At 41.9% G+C, this 21,333-nt stretch overlaps 1 pseudogene; it reads right to left on the bottom strand.

The window, feature by feature from the left end:
* Positions 1-2,258: 2,258 nt before the first annotated feature.
* Positions 2,259-3,774, bottom strand: Tead2-ps1 (TEA domain transcription factor 2, pseudogene 1; annotated as a pseudogene).
* Positions 3,775-21,333: the final 17,559 nt, after the last annotated feature.

Below are 21,333 nucleotides of genomic sequence, written 5' to 3'. Positions count from 1 at the left end.
TCTAACCCCTCCACTGGGATCCTCGTACTCAGTCTGAAGGTTAGTTGCAAGGATCCTCATCTGTATCAGTAAGACTCTGGTAGAGCCTCTCAGGAGACATCCATATTAGGCTCCTGTCAGCAAGCACTTCTTTTTATTAGTTTGACTGTTTGTTTGATATATGTGAGTTCACCGTTGCTGCCTTCAGACACACCAGAAGAAGGCATCAGATACCCATTAAAGATGTTTGTGAACCATCATGTGGTTGCTGGGACCTGAACGCAATACCTCTGGAAGGGCCTTCAGTGTTCTTAAGCACTGAGCCATCTCTCCAGCCCCAGCAAGCACTTCTTGGTATCAGCAATAGTGACTGGGTTTGGTGGCTATATATGGGGTGGATCCCCAGGTGGGGCAGTCTCTGGATGACCTTTTCTTCGGTCCCTGCTCCACTCTTTGTTCCTGTATTTCCTCCTATGAGTATTTTGTTCTGCCTTCTAAGAAGGAATGAAGCTTCCACATTTTGGTCTTCCTTCTTGAACTTCATAAGATTTGTGAATTTTTTCTTAGTTATTCCGAGCCTTTGGGTTAATATCCACTTATCAGTGAATGCATACCATGTGTGTTCTTTTGAATTTCATGTACTCATTGTTTTTACTAGCTGAGTAGTATTCCTTTTTCTTTTTTCTTTTTTTTTTTTTTTTTCAGAGCTGGGGACCGAACCCAGGGCCTTGTGCTTTCTAGGCAAGCGCTCTACCACTGAGCTAAATCCCCAACCCCGCTGAGTAGTATTCCATTGTGTAGATATACCACATTATCTGTATCCATTCCTCTGTTGAAGGAACACCTGATTTCTTTTCAGCTCATGGCTATTGTAAACAAGGCTGCTATGAACAAAGTGCAGCATGTTTCCTTGTTACATGATCTCAGTCCTGAGTTTGATTATTTCCTGCCATCCACTCCTTTTGGGTGTATTTGCTTCTTTTTGTTTTAGAGCTTTTAGGTGTGCTGTCAAGCTGCTAGAATATGCTCTCTCCAGTTTCTTTTTGGAGGCACTCAGAGCTATGAGTTTCCCTCTTAGCACTGCTTTCATTGTGCCCATAAGTTTGGGTATGTTGTGCCTTCATTTTCATTAAATTCTAAAAAGTCTTTAATTTCTTTCTTGACCAATTTATCATTGAATTGAGTGTTGCCATTCAGCTTCTATGCGTATGTGGGTTTTTTTTTTTTTATTTTTGTTCTTAATGAAGACCAGCCTTAGTTCATGATGATCTGATAAGATTCATGGGATTGTTTCCATCTTCTTGTATTTGTTGAGGTTTGTTTTGTGACTGATTATATTATCAGTTTTGGAGAAGGTACCATGAGGGGCTGTGAAGAAGGTACATTCTTTTGTTTTAGATTGAAATGTTCTTTAGATATCTCATAATCCATTTGGTTCATAACTTCTGTGAGTTTCACTGTGTCTCTGTTTAGTTTCTGTTTCCCTGATCTGTCCTTTGGAGAGAGTGGGTTGTTGAAACATTCCATTATTATTTTGTGAGGGTCAGTGCATGCTTTAGTAACATTTCTTTTACAAATGTGGGTGTCCTTGCATTTGGGGCATAGATGATCAGAATTAAGAGTTCATCTTGGTAGACTTTTCCTTTGAGTGTGAAGTGTTCATCCTCATCTTTTTTGATAGTGTTTGGTTGGAAGTCAATTTTATTAGATATTAGAATTACTACTCCAGCTTTCTTCTTGGGACCATTCGCTTGCAAAAATTTTCCAGCCTTTTACTCTGATGTAGTGTCTGGGATTTTTTTTTTTTTTGTAAAAATAGTTTTATTCTCCTTCAAACATAAACCATCACTCTTGGGGAAAGGAAGAAGGAAGGTGGCAGGGTGGTCCTCTGCTCACTTGAATGGGGTGGGGAGTGATTAAGAAGTCCCACCCCACTGCCTAGCTGAGATAAGATTACATCCCTTACACTGTGTGTAAATATCTCCTTATATTAAAACAATTTTTCAGGTCCTACTTCATTCTACCCCAAGCTGGGAAAACATTATCTTTGGTTTGTGACGTTACAGATCCCAGAAAAAGGGTGTGGGGGAGAGGCAGACATGAGACCACTGGAAAACAGGAAGGGTATAAGGCAATGATTAACAGGCCCCACATAGCAGAGGGGCCCCTGTAAAGCGGAGAGGCCGTGAACCTGTGCACACGCACTCCTATCCTCAATCCCTGATGCTCAGGAGTGGTGTGTCCTGTCAAAGGTTCTCTGTGAGGTCCTCGGGGATCTAAACTCAAACCCAGCTCACTTCACTGCCAAGCTTCGGGTGCCTTTCTAATAGGAGCCAGCCCCCACTGCTTCTGAGATGAGGCCTTTTTAAAAATCATGGGCCCCTCTCCAAATCTCTCTTACAGGGAGAGCAGAAGGGCCCTTCCTAGGAAGGGGGTATTGGGATAAACAGCTGCAATGGGGCCCCATCACTCTCTGACCAGGTGGTAGATGTGGTGCTGAGTTCTGGTGGAGACTTCAAAGACGTAGGCAGTACACAGCAGTAGTTCCGGAGTGTCCCTGTTTGTCACGACCTGGAGGACAGTGAAGTTCTCCAGGACACTGTTCATCATGTAGCGTTCAGGCAGCAGATGGAGCTTGTGCAGGAAGTTAACCAGGTATTTACACATGGGAGAGCGCAGCAGGCGGTACACAAAGCACCTGCCCTCCAGCTAGGCCCGCTCAGTCTCCACCTTCTCCACCACTTGCTTGCCAAAGGAGCAGACCTTGGAGGAGCAGGTAAGTGTCATGAGCTCCTGGCTCTCCTACTGACTGCTCACTCCATAGAAGCCACCAGCGCCTCCACTGCTCCCTGCCTCCTCGGCACTTGGGGTCCCAGTTCAGGTCTGCCCAGAGCTTGACCAGGAAAAATGCATGTGGTGGCCCCCGGTCATACAGCTCCGGGAGACCGCCCTTTTTCTCAGGGAATTTGTCATAGATCTGCCGCACGTCCACACTCTCCAGAGGTGGGGCTCCAGGGCTGGGGCACTGCTGACTGATGTGGACAAACAGATGACTCTGGAACGAGTCAACTGCATCTGGTGGCTCCACAAACGCTGAGAACTCTACCAGCTGCAGGTGCACAGTGCCCAGGGCCGGAACCTGCCAGACTGGGGGAGAGGAGCAGGTGGGGGCAGGAGTGAGAGGGCTGGGGGCGGCTTGTACCTTGGTAGGTCAGTGGCTGGGGGCGTCAGTGACATGGAGAATGGTGCTTGTGAGAAGGGCTTCATGTCTGGAACATTCCATGTTGGCCCAGAGCTCCCTGACCAGAACTGGAAAAGCTCGGTGGCCTGAGGGCTAGAAGGACCCAGCTTGGCCTGGAGGGAAGGTGCAGAGATGAGTTGTGCCGAAGACATGGTGGCCATCGTCTGGAAGGCCTTGTCCTTGGAGACTTGGTCCTTCAGCTTGGACTGAATTTCTCTCGATTTCCTTCGAGCCAAAACCTGGATGTGACTAGAGACCTGCTTTTGAGTTCTGGTCTTCCCTTCCTCAGCTTGTTGTAATGGGCAATGGGTTCGTTCCAGTCATACATCTTGCCCTCATCTGACAAGATGATCTTGCGACGGCCACAGGGAGGGTAGATTGTCAGGGCCTCCTGAAAACTCTGCTCGATGTCAGGGCTCCACACACCTTCTTCATGGGGGCTCCCATCACCTCCAACACCCTCACTGCCTCCGGTGCCCTCCTCACTGCCTTCCTTACTACCTGTCCAGCCCCCCGCCATCATCCAGGGGGGCCCCAGTCCGGGGATCCTCCATCTGGGCCTCCCGGCCTGAGCTGGAGAGCTGCGCCTTGTTTTGTTTTGTTTTGTTTTGTTTTGTTTTTGTTTTGTTTTGTTTTTTACTGAGGTACATTTCCTGTATGCAGCAAAATGCTGGGCCTGTTTTCATATCCAGTGTGTTAGTCTAAGTCTTTTTATTGAGGAATTGCGTGCATTGATGTTGAAAGATATTAGGGATCAATGATAGTGCTTCCTGTTATTTTTGTTGTTAGGGGTGGAAATATGTTTGTGTGGTTATCTTCTTGTGAAAGAAGATTAACTTCTTGCTTTTTCTTGGGTGTAGCTTCCCTCCTTGTGTTGGAGTTTTCCATACATTATCCTTTGTAAGGCTGGATTTGTGGAAAGATATTTTTTAAATTTGATTTTGTCATGGAAAATCTTTCTTCCTCTGTCTATGGTAATTGATAGTTTTGCTGAGTATACTAGCCTGGGCTGGCATTTGTGTTCTCTTAGGGTCTGTATGACATTTGCCCAGGATCTTCTGGCATTCATAGTCTCTGGTGAGAGGTCTGGTGTAATTCTGATAAGTCTGCCTTTATATGTTACTTGAACTTTTTTCCTTACTGCTTGTAATTAATAGTTTTTCTTTGTTTTGTGCATTTGGTGTTTTGACTATTATATGATGGGAGTAATTTCTTTTCTGGTCCAATCTGTTTGGAGTTCTGTAGGCTTCTTATATGTTTGTGTTCATCTCTTTCTTTAGGTTAGGTGAGTTTTATTCTATAATTTTGTTGATAATGTGAACTGGCCCTTTGAGTTAGGAATGTTTACTCTCTTCTCTACTTATTATTCTTTGTCTTGGTCTTTTTTTCACCATGTACTGGATTTCCTGCATGTTTTGGGTTAGGAGCTTTTTACAGTTTGCATTTTCTTTGACTGTTATGTCAATGTTTTCTATGGTGTCTTCTGCATCTGAGATTCTCTCTTCTATATCTTGTATTCTGTTGGTGATGCTTGTATCTATGTCTCCTGATCTCTTTCTTACATTTTCTATCTCCAGAAGTGTTTTTCTATTTCCATTTTTATATCCTAGATTATTTTGTTTATGTTTTCCTGTATTTCTTTTAGGGATTTATGCATTTTCTCTTTAAGGGCTTCTACCTGTTTACCAGTGTTCTCCTGTATTTCTTTAAGAGAGTTATTTATGTCCTTACTAAAGACCTCTATCATCATCACATGATGTGATTTTATATCAGAATCTTGCTCTTCCGGTATTGGGCTGTCCAGGGCCTGCAGTGGTAAGAGTACTGGGTTCTGATGATGCTAAGTCACCTTGTTTTTGCTGCTTATGCTCTTCCGATTGTCTCTTGGCATCTGGTTATCTCTGGTGTTAGCTGGTCTTGCTGTCTCTGACTGGATCTTATCTCTCCTCTGTGCCTATAAGCCTATATGCCATCCATTTCAGAATCATGAACACAGAGCCAGGCTGCTCACCCTGAGTTCAAGGACAGATTGATCTAAATATTCAATTCTACAGCAAGACACCTCAAAAAACAAACATTAAAGATAAAAATAATCTTACTTTTTGTTTTACACTCTGTCCTCTTGCTGTACAGAGGGCCCATGAACATATAAAATCTTATAAAAAAAGAATCACTATTTTATACTTTTCTGCAGTGTCAGAGTATTTGTCCATTATCATCATGTCAGGGAGCATTGCAACTTGCAAGCAGACATGGTGCTATAGAGTAAGGGACTTCTGATCTAGATCCATAGGCACTAGACAAACAGAGATACTTCATTTATGAAATCTCAAAGCCCATCGCCAGTGACATACATTCTCCAAGAAGGCCATAACTACTAATTCTTTCATATATTGCTACTACTTAAGCATTCAAATATATGAGCCTATGGGGCCCATTCTTATTCAAACTACTATATTCCATTTCCTGGTCCCAGAGACTTGTAGCCATGTTATATGCAAAAATGCATTCAGTCCAACTTCCGAAGTCCCCATGGTCTATAACAATCTCAACATTGTTTAAATCTCTGACTTTCAAAATCTCTCCTGAGGTTAAGCACTATCTTTTATTAGTGACCCCTGTAAAATAAAAAATGTAAAAGCAGATCACATACATCCAACACACAATGGTACAGCATATATATATATATATATAATTTATATATACAAACAGAGATACTTTTGTATATATGTGCAAAATGGTAGTATGTGAGCATAGTCAGGAACCACTCCAAGACCTGAAATCAGCAGGGCAAACTCCAAACTTTGCATCTTCATGTCTGATGTCAAGGGCTCTTTAGATCTACAAATATTTTCAGCTTTCTTGTCTGCAATATACTTCTCTTTCTTGGGTGGATTCCATACTTAGTCTTTAGCTTTCCATGGCAGATATCATATGACTCTGGCATTTCCAACATCTGCAATCTCCCAGGCAATCCAGGCTTTACCTTCACAGCTTCATACAAAAAGTCTCTCTTGGTCTCTATTCGGTGACATTCTTGATAAACAACTGATCTAACGACTTTAGTCACACTGGAAAAATTCCATACCCCTTTCTTGTATCCTTGATTCTAAAGTCAGATCCACATGGTCAAAGCTGCCAAGTTCTATTTTGTGCTGGGGTTACAACATGGCCACCCAGTTCAATAAAAGCTATACCAGATTTCTGTTTCCAATGGTTTCTTCCACTGTGTTAGCTTTTCTTTAATTCCTTTACACAAGTTGGAAAGACCTGCGTGGGGGTCTTTCCCCAAGATCACCACTCTCTTTATTCCATTTAGAATCAGGCTTTTCTTTCATCTGTTTATCAGCTTGAGAATAGTACTTAGCTCCATTATACTACCTGGTGCTCCTCTTCTCCTCAAACTGTACATGTCTTATTTTTCCAAACTTAGCTTGCTCCTTTTCATTGTAGTTCTCCACATATCTGACCATTAACAACCATACAACACAGTCAATTTCAATGGTGGAATTTGCTGGGATCCAGAGAACTTAGGTATTCCTGCTCCTCCAGCTCTGTCATCTGTAACACATAACTTCTCTTTTGGTCAACTACATTCCATGCCTGTGTCTTTCCTCAAAGAATGACCCATGGTCCACCTATCCTTGATCTCTGATCTCCTGTGTATGGTATTCTATTTTACCTTATTAAAACTGTGTTAGAGTGGCTGGAAAGATTGCTTAGTGGTTAAGTACACTGCCTCCTCTTCCAGAGGATTCAGGATTGGTTCCCAGGACCCACATGGGAGCTCACGGTATCTATAACTACAGGTCCATTTGAAGGATAAGGCAAAATGATTGGGTATAAACTAGTATCTGGCATCAATTTGCACTAGTGAGAGACTTCAATTAAATTTGAAAATTAGTCATATAAAACTATACTTCTTTTCCCAAAGGGAATGTGAGGCACTTGTTTTAGTTACTCCCTCTTGACCACAAATAAATACCTGACAGCAGGGGATGTAAGAAATGAGAATTATTTTCTAGTTTATAACTCCAGGGTTAATATTTCATTATGGTGGGAAGACATGGAATAGTGTTGGGCATATAGCTCCAGAGTTGAGTCTAAGAACAATAATTATATAAAATAGAGATTATCAGCATCTATAAAAGTTTGAGAACTTTACCATAACTTATTTCCTCCAAGGAGGCCCCATTTCCTAAAGGTACTACAAACTGCAAAATAGCATCATCAGCTTGGGACCCACTACTTAACACAAAAAACTTGAGAGGATATTTCACATTCAAAGTGTTGTAGAGTTAGTCCTAGAGAAGTAGTTTTCAACTTCCCTATTGCTTTGACAAGTTAATACAGTTTCTCTTGTGTTCTGAAGCCTCTCACTATAAAATTATTTTGTTGCTACTCCATGGCTGTAAGATTTCTATTGTTATAAATTGTAATGTAAATATCTGATAAGAGGGTATTTGGTATACACACCCTTGTGAAATTGTCCTTTGAAACTCAAGAGGGTCCATGACCCACAGTTTGAGAAGCTATGTTAAGAAGCCTACTATGTGTTTTTATTGTCTTGTAACACAGATTAGATTGACTAAAACTCCAAGTGACCATATAATATTCTAATAAACTCTTTTTCCAATCTATAATAGCGGAACAAAGAATATTATGAATCAGGGTATTTAGTGTATATTACTGGAAACACTATGTAAGTGTGTTACATCAAAGTAAGCAAATCTCTGTTAGAAGCGTTAGATAGGAACTCAAATCAATGTTCGTCTATGTGGGGACCACATAGCATGACATGGATGACATTGGAGACCCTAAGAAGCAGGAAACATATCCCTCTAGGGTACCCACCATCAGGAATAAGGAACTGCCTCAGCAGGCCTGAGTTGCTCATTTGTAGAGAGGTTGTTCCCATTTCTCCTGACCTTAGCCCTGGACAATGGGTAGTATAGATCTTATTTGCAAGTGACTGCTCTCCAGTTGGCCTTGGTACACATAATTATTCTATTATATTTGATTTTCCTATTTCTTTCTCCTTTTGCTCTGGTGAATTCTGTGAAATTAGATGTTCCTAGATATAATGATTCTTAACAATCAAAAACTGGGGCATAAATTGGGAATTTACATGTAAGAGGGGAAAATCCTATTAAACCTCATGGCTTGAAAAAAAAAAAACTGGGGCATGTGAGAACAGACAGCACAGTCCTCATGGCCCAGGTGCATGCTGTGAAAGCGGTTCTGGGAATTAACCTAACAACCCCGGTGGCACTCTCATTTTGGGAACAATGTAGTTACTGCACTAATGGTAGTGTCCTATTAACGTTTGATTTACAAACAATATTTGAAGAAATTGTGTTTAGATATAAATTAGAAAATGAAACAGAGTCATGAATGGGCAGTCTTTAATTCAAGGTAGATGGTGGACTCTACCAAGAGGAAAGGACTCCACCAAGAGGAAAGAAATATATATTTTTGAACCTGATATTCTTTTCTTTTTCCTTGATATTTTTTTCTTGGATATTTTTTATTTACATTTCCAATGTTATTCTCTTTCCTGGTTTCCCATCCATAAAGCCCCTATCCCATCCTCCCCACTTCTATAAGGGTGTTCCCCCTCCCCAAATACTGACCCTTCCTGCTTCCCCACCCTGACATTCCCCTACATTAGGGGGTCCAGCTTGGCAGGACCAAGGGCTTCTCTTTCAATTGGTGCCCAACAAGATCATCCTCTGCTGCATATATAGCTGGAGCCATGGGTCTGGCCATGTGTACTCTCTGGGTAGTGAGTTAGTCCCTGGGAGCTCTGGTTGGTTGGCATTGTTGTTCTTATGGTGTTGCAAGTTTCTTCAGCTCCTTCAATCCTTTCTCTAACTCCTCCAATGGAGATCCCCTTCTCAGTTCAATGGTTTGCTGCTAGCATTCACCTCTGTATTTGACATGCTCTGGCTGTGCCTCTCAGGAGACAGCTATATCTGACCCTGATGTTTTTATACCTAGAGAGGGAAGTTGGAGATACAGTCCCTCTGTATTATGACAGTGTTGTTTAAAATATTGGGACACTGAGAAAGGAGAAGGCTATTGAGGTTATAAAATGAGTTGTTCACATTTGAGAGTGCTCCCTAGTCTTCCTTGGAAATGTGTGCATAAACCATGAGCCTGGCTGGGGAAAAGGGAAGTTTGAATCTTTGCAGGTAACAATCTTAATTCTTATTTTTTTAATGGGATATGGTCATTCTTTTGACATTGACATATCTGGTAATGATTACACAATATCTATTTCCCCCTTTGAGTGAGACTAAAAGACTGTGATTAGTCAGAGGCAAAAGTGTAATCTCAAGCCCTAGACAGCCTGGCAGCTTGTACCTGCTAAGAGTTGTCAGTGTGTTATTTACATGCCTTCCAGATATCCCTGCTTCCAATTGAGACCCTGATCCTGTGTTAAGGTTGCACTCTGGCAAGTCTATCTGTGAGTGCGTGGATAAACTCTAAAACATGATAGTTATAAAGACTGGGACCACTATACATATTACATGGCTCTCAGGAATGAATTACCCACGGCAACAGTTTAGAATATCCTGTCCACCTTCTTTGGATAATTTGTAAATAGAAGTTCTTGCTACAAAACTATCTACACTGGTCATATTACAAACATTTGTCTTGTCTTTTAGAAAATGAGTCTAGGTCACGACATCAGCAGAGGGATTCTGCTTGACCAGAGAGAACATTGGCCACTAGAACTTCAGGTAGGAAGGCTGCATGAGGAACCCCCACACTCTTTCAATGCCTCTTACCCTTAACTATCCATTTCTCCTCCTTACCTTGTCCCACCAGAGCAACCCTGCTCTACCAGAGATCATGCCAACCAGAACTCCAGATACGTTGCCCACTTGGGAATCGCTCTCGTTCTTTTCATTTCCCCACAATACAAATTGAGGGAATTCTGGAAATGATAAATCTCCATAAGGAAATGAAAACTATATTCCCAGCTGCCACCAACATAATACAAGAGATGGAAGAGAGAAACGCATGCATTGATGATACAAGGGAAGAAATAGATACACCAGTCAATGTAAATCTAAAAAATAAACAAAAAATGTTTGTTTTTCAAACAGGGTTTCTTTGTGTAGCCCTGGAATTCCCTCTGTATACCAGGCTGGCCTCCAACTCACAAAGATTCTCCTGCCTCTGCCCTATAAGTGCTGAGATTAAAGGCATGAGCCACCACCCCCAGGCTTTCACAAACTTCTTGAAGCACTATAACAAGTTAATTTCTGAGACTGTCAGTCTCATACTTCTTCTGAGTCATCAGGGTGAAGATAAAATGAACTGAGCTGGAGAGATGGCTCAGTGGTTAAGAGCACTGACTACTCTTCCAGAGGTCCTGAGTTCAAATCCCAGCAACCACATGGTGGCTTACAACCATGTGTGGTAAGATCAGATGCCCTCTTCTGGTGTGTCTGAAGACAGTTACAGTGTACTTATATACAATAAATAAATCTTAAAAAAAAGATGAACTGAACTGAGAATCAGACTTTTGCACCTTACTGCTATAAATGGCATGTATATGGAGCTAAATAGATGGCTCAGCTTCTAAGAACACTGGCTTTTCATCCTCAGTGCTTGGCTTTGATTTGCCCCCTCTATAAGGCAGCTCACAACTGTCTGTAACTCCAGTCCTGGAGAATCAGACACCCTTTTCTAACTACTGCTAGGAAGTTGGATGCAATTGGAATACACATTGGCAAAACATATGCATGGAAATTAAATTAATTTTAATGAAAAGTTATTAAATGTACACGAAGAAAGCCTGTCTTACAACATGGAGTCATATATATCATATATATATCTGTCTTTACACCACTTGCATACTGATGTCCAAAGAGGCCAAAAGAGTGCATCATATTTTCTCTACTTGGAATTGTGTTGGGAGCAATGCCCTTGAAACCCTCCATTATTGATGTTAATATTATAGTTAGAGTTAAGAATGACTGGGTTCATGGAAAATTCCCAGCCAGCTGCAGAAGACTAGGACAAATCTGGTGGTCAGGATGAATAATGATTTGATAAAGTTCTAACCTTGCTGAGAAATACATCTGACATCAAGATGCCCAATGTGCTGACTTGTAACCTTTCTGAAAAACCAACATCCTGTTGACATCAGCTGACCACACGAATACTGTGTCCTTGGCCTGAATAAATGTTTCACATTTCGCCCCGCCCCCTCTGTTACCCCTCTTATGGTATAAATTCAGCCTTGGGAAAAATATAATTGTTGCCCTGATCAGACCCTTGTCTTGGCATCTTTCTTCACATCTCTTGTCCCCCATTCTCTTCCAGGTACCCTCTGCACCCTCATTGACAAATGGCGCCCAGAGTGCAGCTGTTTGGAGGTCTCCTGGAGGAGAGCGTCGTCCCCGTGAATAGACAGGCCTGTCTTCCTTCTTTGTCGGAGCCTTTGCTCCCCGCTAGGAGCTTTTGCTCCCCGGCTTCTGGCTACCAGGACCCGACTTTGGTTCAGAAGCTTGGTGTGTTTCTCCCCGGACAACGCAGATCTCAGTGGTGAGTGATGGGACAAGCATTCTACAGTCACCTTTTGTGACAAGACTCAGAGAGACATTCAAGATGTGAGGAATAGGGTTAAGAAAAAAAAATTAAAGAAATACTTAGACTTTGTAGGAAATATTTGACCATGATTCCCCCAGGATGGAACAATTGATACAAAAATATAGTGCAGAATTAGTGATTGTTTCATGGGCCAGCTAACCCTCTATCTGCCCTCTGTAATGAATAAAAGCTGTGTGCTTTTTGGGTTCGAGGTTGCCTCTCCCTGCGTGGATGAGCAACCCCATGTACGTGGATTAAAAAACCTTATACCCGCATGCTATTGCAGCGGTCACTTTGTCAATCTGTGCTCTGTGGGTTGCGCTCCTGAGGTAAGGCCACTATGGGGTCTTACAACATTTTGGTGCATCAGCCGGGAACTGCGCTTTCCCCAAACCACAACTGGCGAGGAGATTGAAGGTAAGCTCCAGCAAATCTGTGTTTTGTGTTCTGTGTTACTTTCTGTTTTGTCTCTGTGTCATGTTGTCTCATCTTTGTTTCATGTTGTCTTGTGTCGTCTGCGTCTGCTGTCTGAAGGGTTCGAGTCCCTTCAGAGGGGGCTTCGAGTTCCCCGTGGAGAGGGGTTAGAGTCCCCTCAGTGGTCGCTGTGGGTTCTGTGAGGGGCTTACGGCTGTGACAGGCAGATGTGCTAGTTGTCACAGGCCACAGTCCCTAGAGGATGTTCTAGGAGGAGAAAGGAATCTAGAGGACACTCTAGAATCCTGTTGGCAGGTGGGATCAGACAGTCCGCCTCATCCCAGAAGCAGCTAAGGTTAAGCTGCAGTTTGGGCCAGGTACTGAAAGGTATCAGGCATCTGTTAGGATGCCTCGTCTTGGTCTTGTTTGTATAATTTGTTTTCTGTTGTATTGTCATGTATGTTTCTTTTGTTTCATTTTTGGACTTGGACTGATGACTGTGTTTGAAATCATGGAACTGTTTGTCTTGTCCGTCAAAGAGTTTTCCTTGGTTCTCTTGGTGCTTAACTTGGAAATAATTTCCTTGAGAGAAATTGCTTTCTGCCAGGGAGTTTTGTCTTTGTCTCTTGAGCCTCCTCTCCAAGGAGAGATGCCCCTCCCTTTGATCCCCTTGACCAGGTTAGCTGCTGTTAACAGTTCATCACACATGGACTCCAGGTTAGTGAGTGACCCTGCCTGAAGCAGGCATTAACAAGAATCTGAAAGCTTTGCCTTGGATCCTGAAGAAAGGATCTCCTGTTGCTTAGACATTCATAGTTTCTAAGGAAGGAACAGCACAGAGTGAGGAATTGTGGGGCTAAGGGTGGCAGGCGAGTGGGCCTGCTAGCAAGCAAGCTGCAGGCTATGCATGGGCAGTGGCGCAGCTCAGGCCAAGTTGGGGTTAGAGGAGTTTCAAGGTGATGAGTCTGGCCAGGGCTGATGCTTTGACAGCCAAAAGATAGTGAGGAGTTAGTGATTATTTTAAAGACTATTATGAGACTTTTGGCCCTTAAAAAATTCAGTTGCTGTCTTCAGTTATTGGTATCTTATTAATGATATCCTTAGGACTATCCCTGCAGCAGCCAGTTCCTCCCCCTGTGGTCAAAATGCCCCAGGTTAGGGGGCAGAGGAGCCCCTAAGGTAGTTTCAGAAAGAGTCTGCAGCAGACTGAGAGGAACTTTGTTTTGCCAGACAGAATTCGGAACAGGCTTTTGCTGTGTTTACTCTAGGATGATAACAGGAGAACGTCTTGGCACCGGCTCTTCAGCTTACTCCAACTGGAGGCTGTGGCCAAGGTCAGGATCAATGTTTCTTTTCCACGGACCTCTAACCCAGTGAGACAGCTTAGTAAGGACTGCTACTGCAGTCCTGGAATTTAGAGGCACGGGGAAGGCTATACTTCTATTAAAGATCAGTACTCCAGTGTTAGCAATCTCTTTATTGGATGTAAGAGACAGGAAGCCCACCTCAACTGTGACTCCTGCCTCAGGAATGGTAGTAGAAAGAGTGCTCATAGCCAGTTATCTCTGACTATAGCTTACTCTCTGATATCCGAGGTTTCAATCGGATCACACACCCCTGGGCGAGCCTCCTTCGATATTCAGATGCTATTTTCTCCTGGTCTTTTGGCTCAAGGTCTCCAAGCATGTCTGACAGCCTGGAAGAAACTTCCCCCCTAAAGAGGATGAGACATACAATTCTTTTCTCAGCCGCTTGGCATCTAACACCCAGGTCCTAACCATCTCTCCATCCTTTTGTTATTAGTTCTTACTGGAAACCCAGTGACGTTTGGAGGCTGAGTCTCTTGAGAGGCAGAGCCACCGAGCTGACACTGAAGGGAGGTACTCCTTAAGGGGGAATCTAAATCCAGAGAGACAGCCGGTAACAGACTCCAGCTGCCCCTCTACTCGCCTTTCTGTTTTACAGGCACAAAGCTTGCACTTGTTTTTGCACTGGCCTTTTCGTCCCAAGAAAGCTTCCTGGTTTAGCTGTGTGACTGAATGCTATTTGTCACCTGATCTGGTTGTTCTGCCAGCTCTCACTGGGCCATCCTCTAGCTTTCTTGCCTGGCCCCTTTCCTCTGTTCTTAAGAACTTTATCACCTAATACACTGCGTTGTTTGACTTATAATACCTCCCGTCCTACTAATATGCATATCCCAGATTCCCATTGTGAAGGTTCTAATTCTAAAGCAAAGGGATGGTACATCTCCCTAAATATTAAATTTACCTCCACTGGTTGAAACCAGGATTGGACACGTGGATATACTCGGGATCTTAGAATGTTTCAATCCGGGGCCAATACAGGGATTTTTATTTACCATAAAATTGTTAAAAGAGCCTGTACATTCCTACTCCCCGGCTTCTGGGCACTCATCCCAAAAAGGAGCCCATGGAGGTGCTGAACACAGAGCAGGGTGCACACGACTTCATCTACAGCCTGCACTCCACCGAGAGGAGCTGCTTGCTCAAAGAACTGCACTGCATTGAGTCCATTGCCATCGCACAAGAAGAACTGGAAGCTCTGCCACCCACTCCAGTACGCTGAGATATGTATTCTTCCACAATGTGATACCTTTCGTAGGGTTTGGCTTTTTGGGTAACTCAATTATGATTGCTGCAGGAACCCAAATTGAATTGTCTATTGGAATTATTTTGGGAATATCAACAATGGCAGTCAACATGTTATCTTTTTTTTCTATGTATCAACATATTATTTAACTTTCAGTCATTGATACTGTACTGTTCTGAGTTTGGGTTTGCTTATTTCTTACATAACATGCACAGGATACATATTTATGTCTTTATTTTTTCCTGATGGTTATAATTCAATGCTGTGGTTTCTCCAAATTATTTAAGATGTTAATATCAGTTAAAATTGTAATTCTCTGCCTGGTAGCATCCCTTCTGTGATATTTCATGGTAATCATTTATAATCATATAAGTTCATTCAATTTTTAAACTTCCACATCTATCCAAAATGGAGCAGTGTTTTAAATGTATCTGACTTTTTAAATTTTGACCCACACTGTCTTTAAGAGTCAGTGGTTAATTAGAAAGAACAATTGTCTGGCCCCCCTTTTACATAAACCATACATGCTAACAAGGGTACTTATTCCTGATTGGCTTTTTACCTTTAATTTCCCAACTTTGAGCAATCACAGTGAATTCTGGTTTGTGAGAGAAAGGCAGCGCTTGGATACTTCCTGTGTCTTAGAATATGGTTAAAGAGAGCATGAAACATGTCAGAAAAGGCTTAGAAAAGAGAAAATGAAGAGAAAAAGCTGAGAGCTGATATCAAAATTGGTTCTTCACTCTCCTTTGTTGTCCACCCTGCTTCCCTCCCTGTTGGGCTCCCTAGTAGGCCTCCTTTTGCTTATATCTTTTGGCCTTTGGACATTTAATCATTTAACCAGCTTTATTAAACAATAGGTAGATAATATAGCAGCAAAACCTATTCAGGTATATTATCATAGGCTAGCTATGGAGGATGCCTTTAATGAGGGCAAAGCTCACCTACACATCTCCTCTCAGCCCAGGCAAGGACATTTTTGTCCTTCAGTCAAACGAGGTCAACATTCTTTTCTGCCTGCTGTCCTGATGCCTTTGCTGAAATATCAACGAATTGTCACTGCTGCATGCTGAGCTGGACAGTCACCGACAGGTACGAGAGTGATATATTCACAAATAAAGGGCCTAAGACATGAGGGATGCCATTAGCTGCTGCATTATCCCATGATGGACCCTGGCCACAAGATTCTCTTGGCCATGTGACAAATATCACTCCAACCTAAGACAGACAGAGTTCCCGAGGGGCTCCAGGACAGCATGGCTATTTGGTCACCTTTTCATTTGACTATAAGGAAGGGTGAGATGTTGGGAGTAATGCTCTTGAAGCCCTCCATTATTGATGCTAATATTATGGTTAGAGTTAAGTATGACTGGGTTCATGGAAAATCCCCAGCCAGCTACAGAGGACTAATACAAATCTGGTGGTCAGGATGAATAATGATTTGATAAAGTTCTGACCTTGCTGAGAAATACATCTGACGTCAAGATGCCCAATGTGATGACCTGTCACCTTTCTGAAAAACCAACATCCTGTTGACATCAGCTGACCACATGAATACTGTGTCCTTGGCATGAATAAATGTTTCACATTTCACCCCCTCCCTCTGTTACCCCTCTTATGGTATAAATTCAGCCTTGGGAAAAATTTAATTGTTGCCTTGATCAGACCCTTGTCTTGTCATCCTTCTTCACATCTCTTGTCCCCCATTCTCTTCCAGGTACCCTCTGCACCCTCGTTGACAGAAGTGCATAAATTTCTGAGCTGTTGGATGTACGTGCTAGGAACCAAACTTTGATAGGCAACAAGGATAGTACTACTTACCCACCTGTCTTACTCACAAATATGTCAGCATAATAATGCAGAAGAGAAGACTGCCCCATTACTCCTGTCTTCTATCACCTGAAGGTGATGAAAGCCTTTGCTCCATGGCATTGATTCAATGGACCTCTAGCCCTATTGAATGGACTCTCCACATTGCCTATTGTCATTGCTAACACATGTCTCTTTATATGACTAGAGACAACATAGGTTTAATAACCAGAGATGTAGGTAGACTAATCATATTGGGTAAGGTTCTGTAATTTGTGATATGTATTTTCGGGGTGGAGTTAAAGTCAGGTTTTTTTCTACATACATATGACTGTCCTGGCACTCAGTATCTGGACCATGTTGGCCTCAAACTCGGAGAGATTCACCTGACTCTGAGGTTACCAGCTTACACCACTGTGCCCTGCTGAGGTGTGTTTTTGAAATGACGTACTTCTGAATCAAAAAATGCAGATAATTTATACAGGAACAGTCTTTGTTTTGATGAACAGTAACTCTTTCCAATATTCTACAATGTATTTAATTTCAACTGGCAAATCATTTCATAAGGTCTCAATATCTTAATTATTTTCTTTGCCTTGTTAATTTTAGCTTTTTTTTCTTTTATTCCATATTTTCTTTATTTACATTTCAAGTGTTATCCCCTTTCCCAGTTTCCCCTCTGGAAACCTCCATCTCCTCCCCTCCCCCTGCTTCTATGAGGGTGCCCCTCCACCCACCCACTCCTTCCTATCTGTCCACCCTGGCATTCCCCTCCACTGGGGCATCAAGCCTTCATAGGAACAAGGGCCTCTCCTTCTATTGATACCCAATGAGGGAATCTTCTACATATGTAACTGAAGACATGAGCGACTCCGTGTGTATTCTTTGGTTGGTTGTTTACTCCCTAGAAACTCTGGGGTGCCTGGCTGGTTGATATTGTTGTTTTACCTGTGGGGTTGCAAGCCCCTTCAGCTCCTTCAGTGCTTTCTCTAACTCCTCCACTGGGGATTCTGTTCACAGTCCAGTGGTGGCTGCGAGCATCCACCGCTATATTTGTCAGGCTCTGGCAGAGCCTCTCAGGAGATAGCTACATCAGGCTCCTGGTAGCATGCATTTCTTGGCATCTACAATAGTGTCTGGGTTTGGTGACTATATATGTGATGGATGCCCATGTGGGGCAGTCTCTGGATGGCCTATCTTCAGTCTTTGCTCCATATTTTGTCTTTGTACTTCCTCACATGAGTATTTTGTTTCCCCTTCTAAGAAGGACTGAAGTATCCACACTTGGTCTTTCTTCTTGAACTTCATGTGGTCTGTAAATTGTATCTGAGCTTTTGGGCTAATATCCACCTATCAAAGAGTGCATGCCATGTGTGTTCTTTTTTGATTGGGTTACCTCACTCAGGATGAAGCGAACTTGTAAGTAATTTTAGCTTTTTAAAATGTTATACGTGGGGTCTGGGGAGATGGCTCAGTGGTTAGATGGTTAGGAGCACTGACTTCCAGAGGTTCTGAGTTCAAATCCCTGCAACCATATGGTGGCTCACATCCATCTGTAATGAGTTCTGTAATCAGATAGCTACAGTGTATTTATATATAATAAATAAATAAATCTTTAAAAATGTTTTGTGTGTATAGTCTTGTGCCACAGTGTGTATCTCTCACTCAGAGGGCAACTTACCGGTGTGAATTATTACTTCCTCTATGTGCATTCTAGAGATCAAAACTAAATAGCGAAGTTTGTCGGAAAGTGACCCTATTGGCCCTTTTTTTTTTTCTGGCTAAAAACTTTGTGTGTGTGTGTGTGTGTGTGTGTGTGTGTGTGTGTGTGTGTGCTCGCATGTGCATGCTATAATCCAGGTGTTGAAGAAACAGAAAATGTAGTAGAGTCATGTGGATCCCCTAGACATTGAACTAGGGTCATCAGGCTTAAGCAGCAATTGACTTTAACCAGTGAGACAGAGTTCTCTGGCATCATTTGTGTGTCTGAGAAAGTGTTCTGAACAAATGTTTAGCCCTCAGAGACAATCCAAAAATAACAACAACAACAAGAGCAGCAGCAGCAGCAGCAACAACAACAACAAAATAAATGGGAACAGGGCACGGTAGTATATTTCTTTTTCCCAGCATTCAAGAGGCAGAGTTAGGTGGATCATTGTGAGTTTGAGGTTGGCCAGGTCTCAAAAAGAGATGCAGGACAGCCAGGGATACCTACAAAAACACTGTCTCAAAAATCTCAAAAGTGTGTGTGCGGGTGCAGTATAAATATCATGTTCATTTGCAAAAATCTTTTTTATTAAACTTTTCCAGTGTTCCTTCTATCCTTAAATGACAATATGCTTGAAAAGATAACTATGTAAGTAGGAGAGAATATTTTACTGAATCAATGTTTCTACAAATCTTATGTGATTGCACTTGAGGTGCCTCATTAGGAAGATAAATGACTGTGGTATGCAATGCTGTTAACCTGACTTTGTCCACCATATAGTGAAGACCAACATGTCCTTACAAAGTTTTCTTCTACGCCACACATATCTGTCATGGAATACAAACCCATGATCACACTACACCACACACACACACACACACACACACACACACACACACACACCAACCTTATGGTTATTTTAAAATAAATCACTTGGCACTTACATGATCTCTCATCTCTAGGCAATTCCCTTAGGATTCAATTCTTCAAGACGGAGGGCTAACTGCATAAGTAATTGGAACATGAAGAAGCAGCATCAAATAACATACACATACCCGTAGCACACCCATCTGTGTGATGAGATATACAGTGGATTGCTGGATATATTACTTTATACATATCTACTAGGTAGATGAAAACGATTTTTTCTATACACACATGAGGTATTCAATGTATGTGACATCATATTCTACGAAGCATTTCAACATTAACATTTTTAAATATGGTTGGTCTCTTGTGTGTAGACATCCAGTTTTCCCAGGATCATTTGTTAAAGACCCTTTTCTTCTCCAGTTCATACTTTTGGCATCTTGATCAGGTGTTAAATAACTGAGGTTACCTGTATGCATATCTCTGTGTTCAATTTACCTCCACTGGATTTCGTGTCTGTTGTTGTGCCAGTGCAACTTTGTTTTTATCTCTGTAATATATGTGGAGCTATAGAACATTAACCTCTACAGAACTGTTCATTTGATTCAGGATTGTTTGCTTCTCTGGGTCTTTTTTGGTTCCACATAAGTTTTAGGATAGAATCTTCTATTTCTGAATGATGTGTGACTCATTAGGGTTACACTAAATAGCTTTATGGAAAATGATTACTTTCATATTACTGAATCCACCAATTAGTGAGCATCAGATGCTCTATCATTGTAGACGTCTTTCACTTCCTTGGTGAGGTTTAAGTATTTAATTATCTATGACAGCATTGCAAATGGTATTGTGTTCATCATGTAATTGTGTATTTGTTGTTTGTGCATAGAAAAGCTGTGGGTTTGTTCAGTCCATTGACTAGAATATTTATCACAAAGCCTTGTTGGATGTTGTCAAAGGCTTTTCATTCCTCTATTGAGATGATAATGTGATTTTTGTCTTTTATTATATTTATTGGCTTGATTAAATGAACCATCCCTGAATCTCAGTGATAAAATCTACTTAATGTCTATTTGGTCTTGGTAGATAGGCTTTGTGATGCACGGCTGTATATTGTCTAAATGGATATTGTTGAGGAATTGGTGGGTAGGGGTTGGCAGAAAGAAAGGTAATAGTGGAAGCAGCATACTTCGATTTTAATTTCAAATGCATGCCATTACAAGCAAAGACAAAATAACACCCTTGTATGGTAAGGACAACATAAAAATATGTCATCCATCAGAATAAAGTTGGAATTGTCTGAAAGATGTGGTGACTCTGTATCGAATGTAAAGCATACAAATCTCTATTAAAAGAAAAATCATGAATCTTTCATTAGGAGTACGAAGGCCTATGACAATTTCCAACATATGTGGATGAAAAAACTCCTGGAAGTAGAGCAGTTGAGGGAGCATAGCACATCATGATGAGGGCTATATGATCATACAAGGTGTGTATCCCACTGTACATGCTCTATGACTGCTAGAATTACAGGTGTCAGTCAGCCAGTGTGCCTGCACCCTGAGTGCTTGCTTTCAGCAATGAGTGACTGTAGCACATCTGTCTGAATGTTTGCTTGTAAGTATGAACTTCTCACAGTACCTGCACAGTCAATGCTCGGATACTGGTTTAAATTTCACATAGTACATTCTCAAGCAGTGCTGTGCTTATGCAGAATCCTCCTGCAGAAATCCTCCAAGCAATTCCATTAAAATCAGCAATGAGACATGGTCATCCACTATCCACTCTGTTTTCTAATTTATTGGTTACAGCACTCACTAAAACAATAAGGCAAGGCAATAAAATTAAAGCAAGTCAACTAGGAAAAACACATTCAGTTTTATGTTGCCTGCTGTAGTGTTGGGAACTAAATTCAGGTCCTCTAAAATGACAGTGTGTACTCTTACTCAGAGTGCCACGTCTCCAGCTTCATTACTGTCTTTCTTATGCAGCTCTGAACAACTTGCCAAGGTGTCACAGAACAGGATCAGCTGAGTCCTCACACATCAGGCATCAATCATCAATCAAGTAAATCCTCCACAGATTAGGCTAAGGA

This window comes from Rattus norvegicus, chromosome 3, assembly GCF_036323735.1.
Source record: "Rattus norvegicus strain BN/NHsdMcwi chromosome 3, GRCr8, whole genome shotgun sequence".
Classification (NCBI taxonomy): domain Eukaryota; kingdom Metazoa; phylum Chordata; class Mammalia; order Rodentia; family Muridae; genus Rattus; species Rattus norvegicus.
The sequence above is the reverse complement of the archived record's forward strand: the minus strand, read 5'-3'. Positions and strand labels throughout refer to the sequence as shown.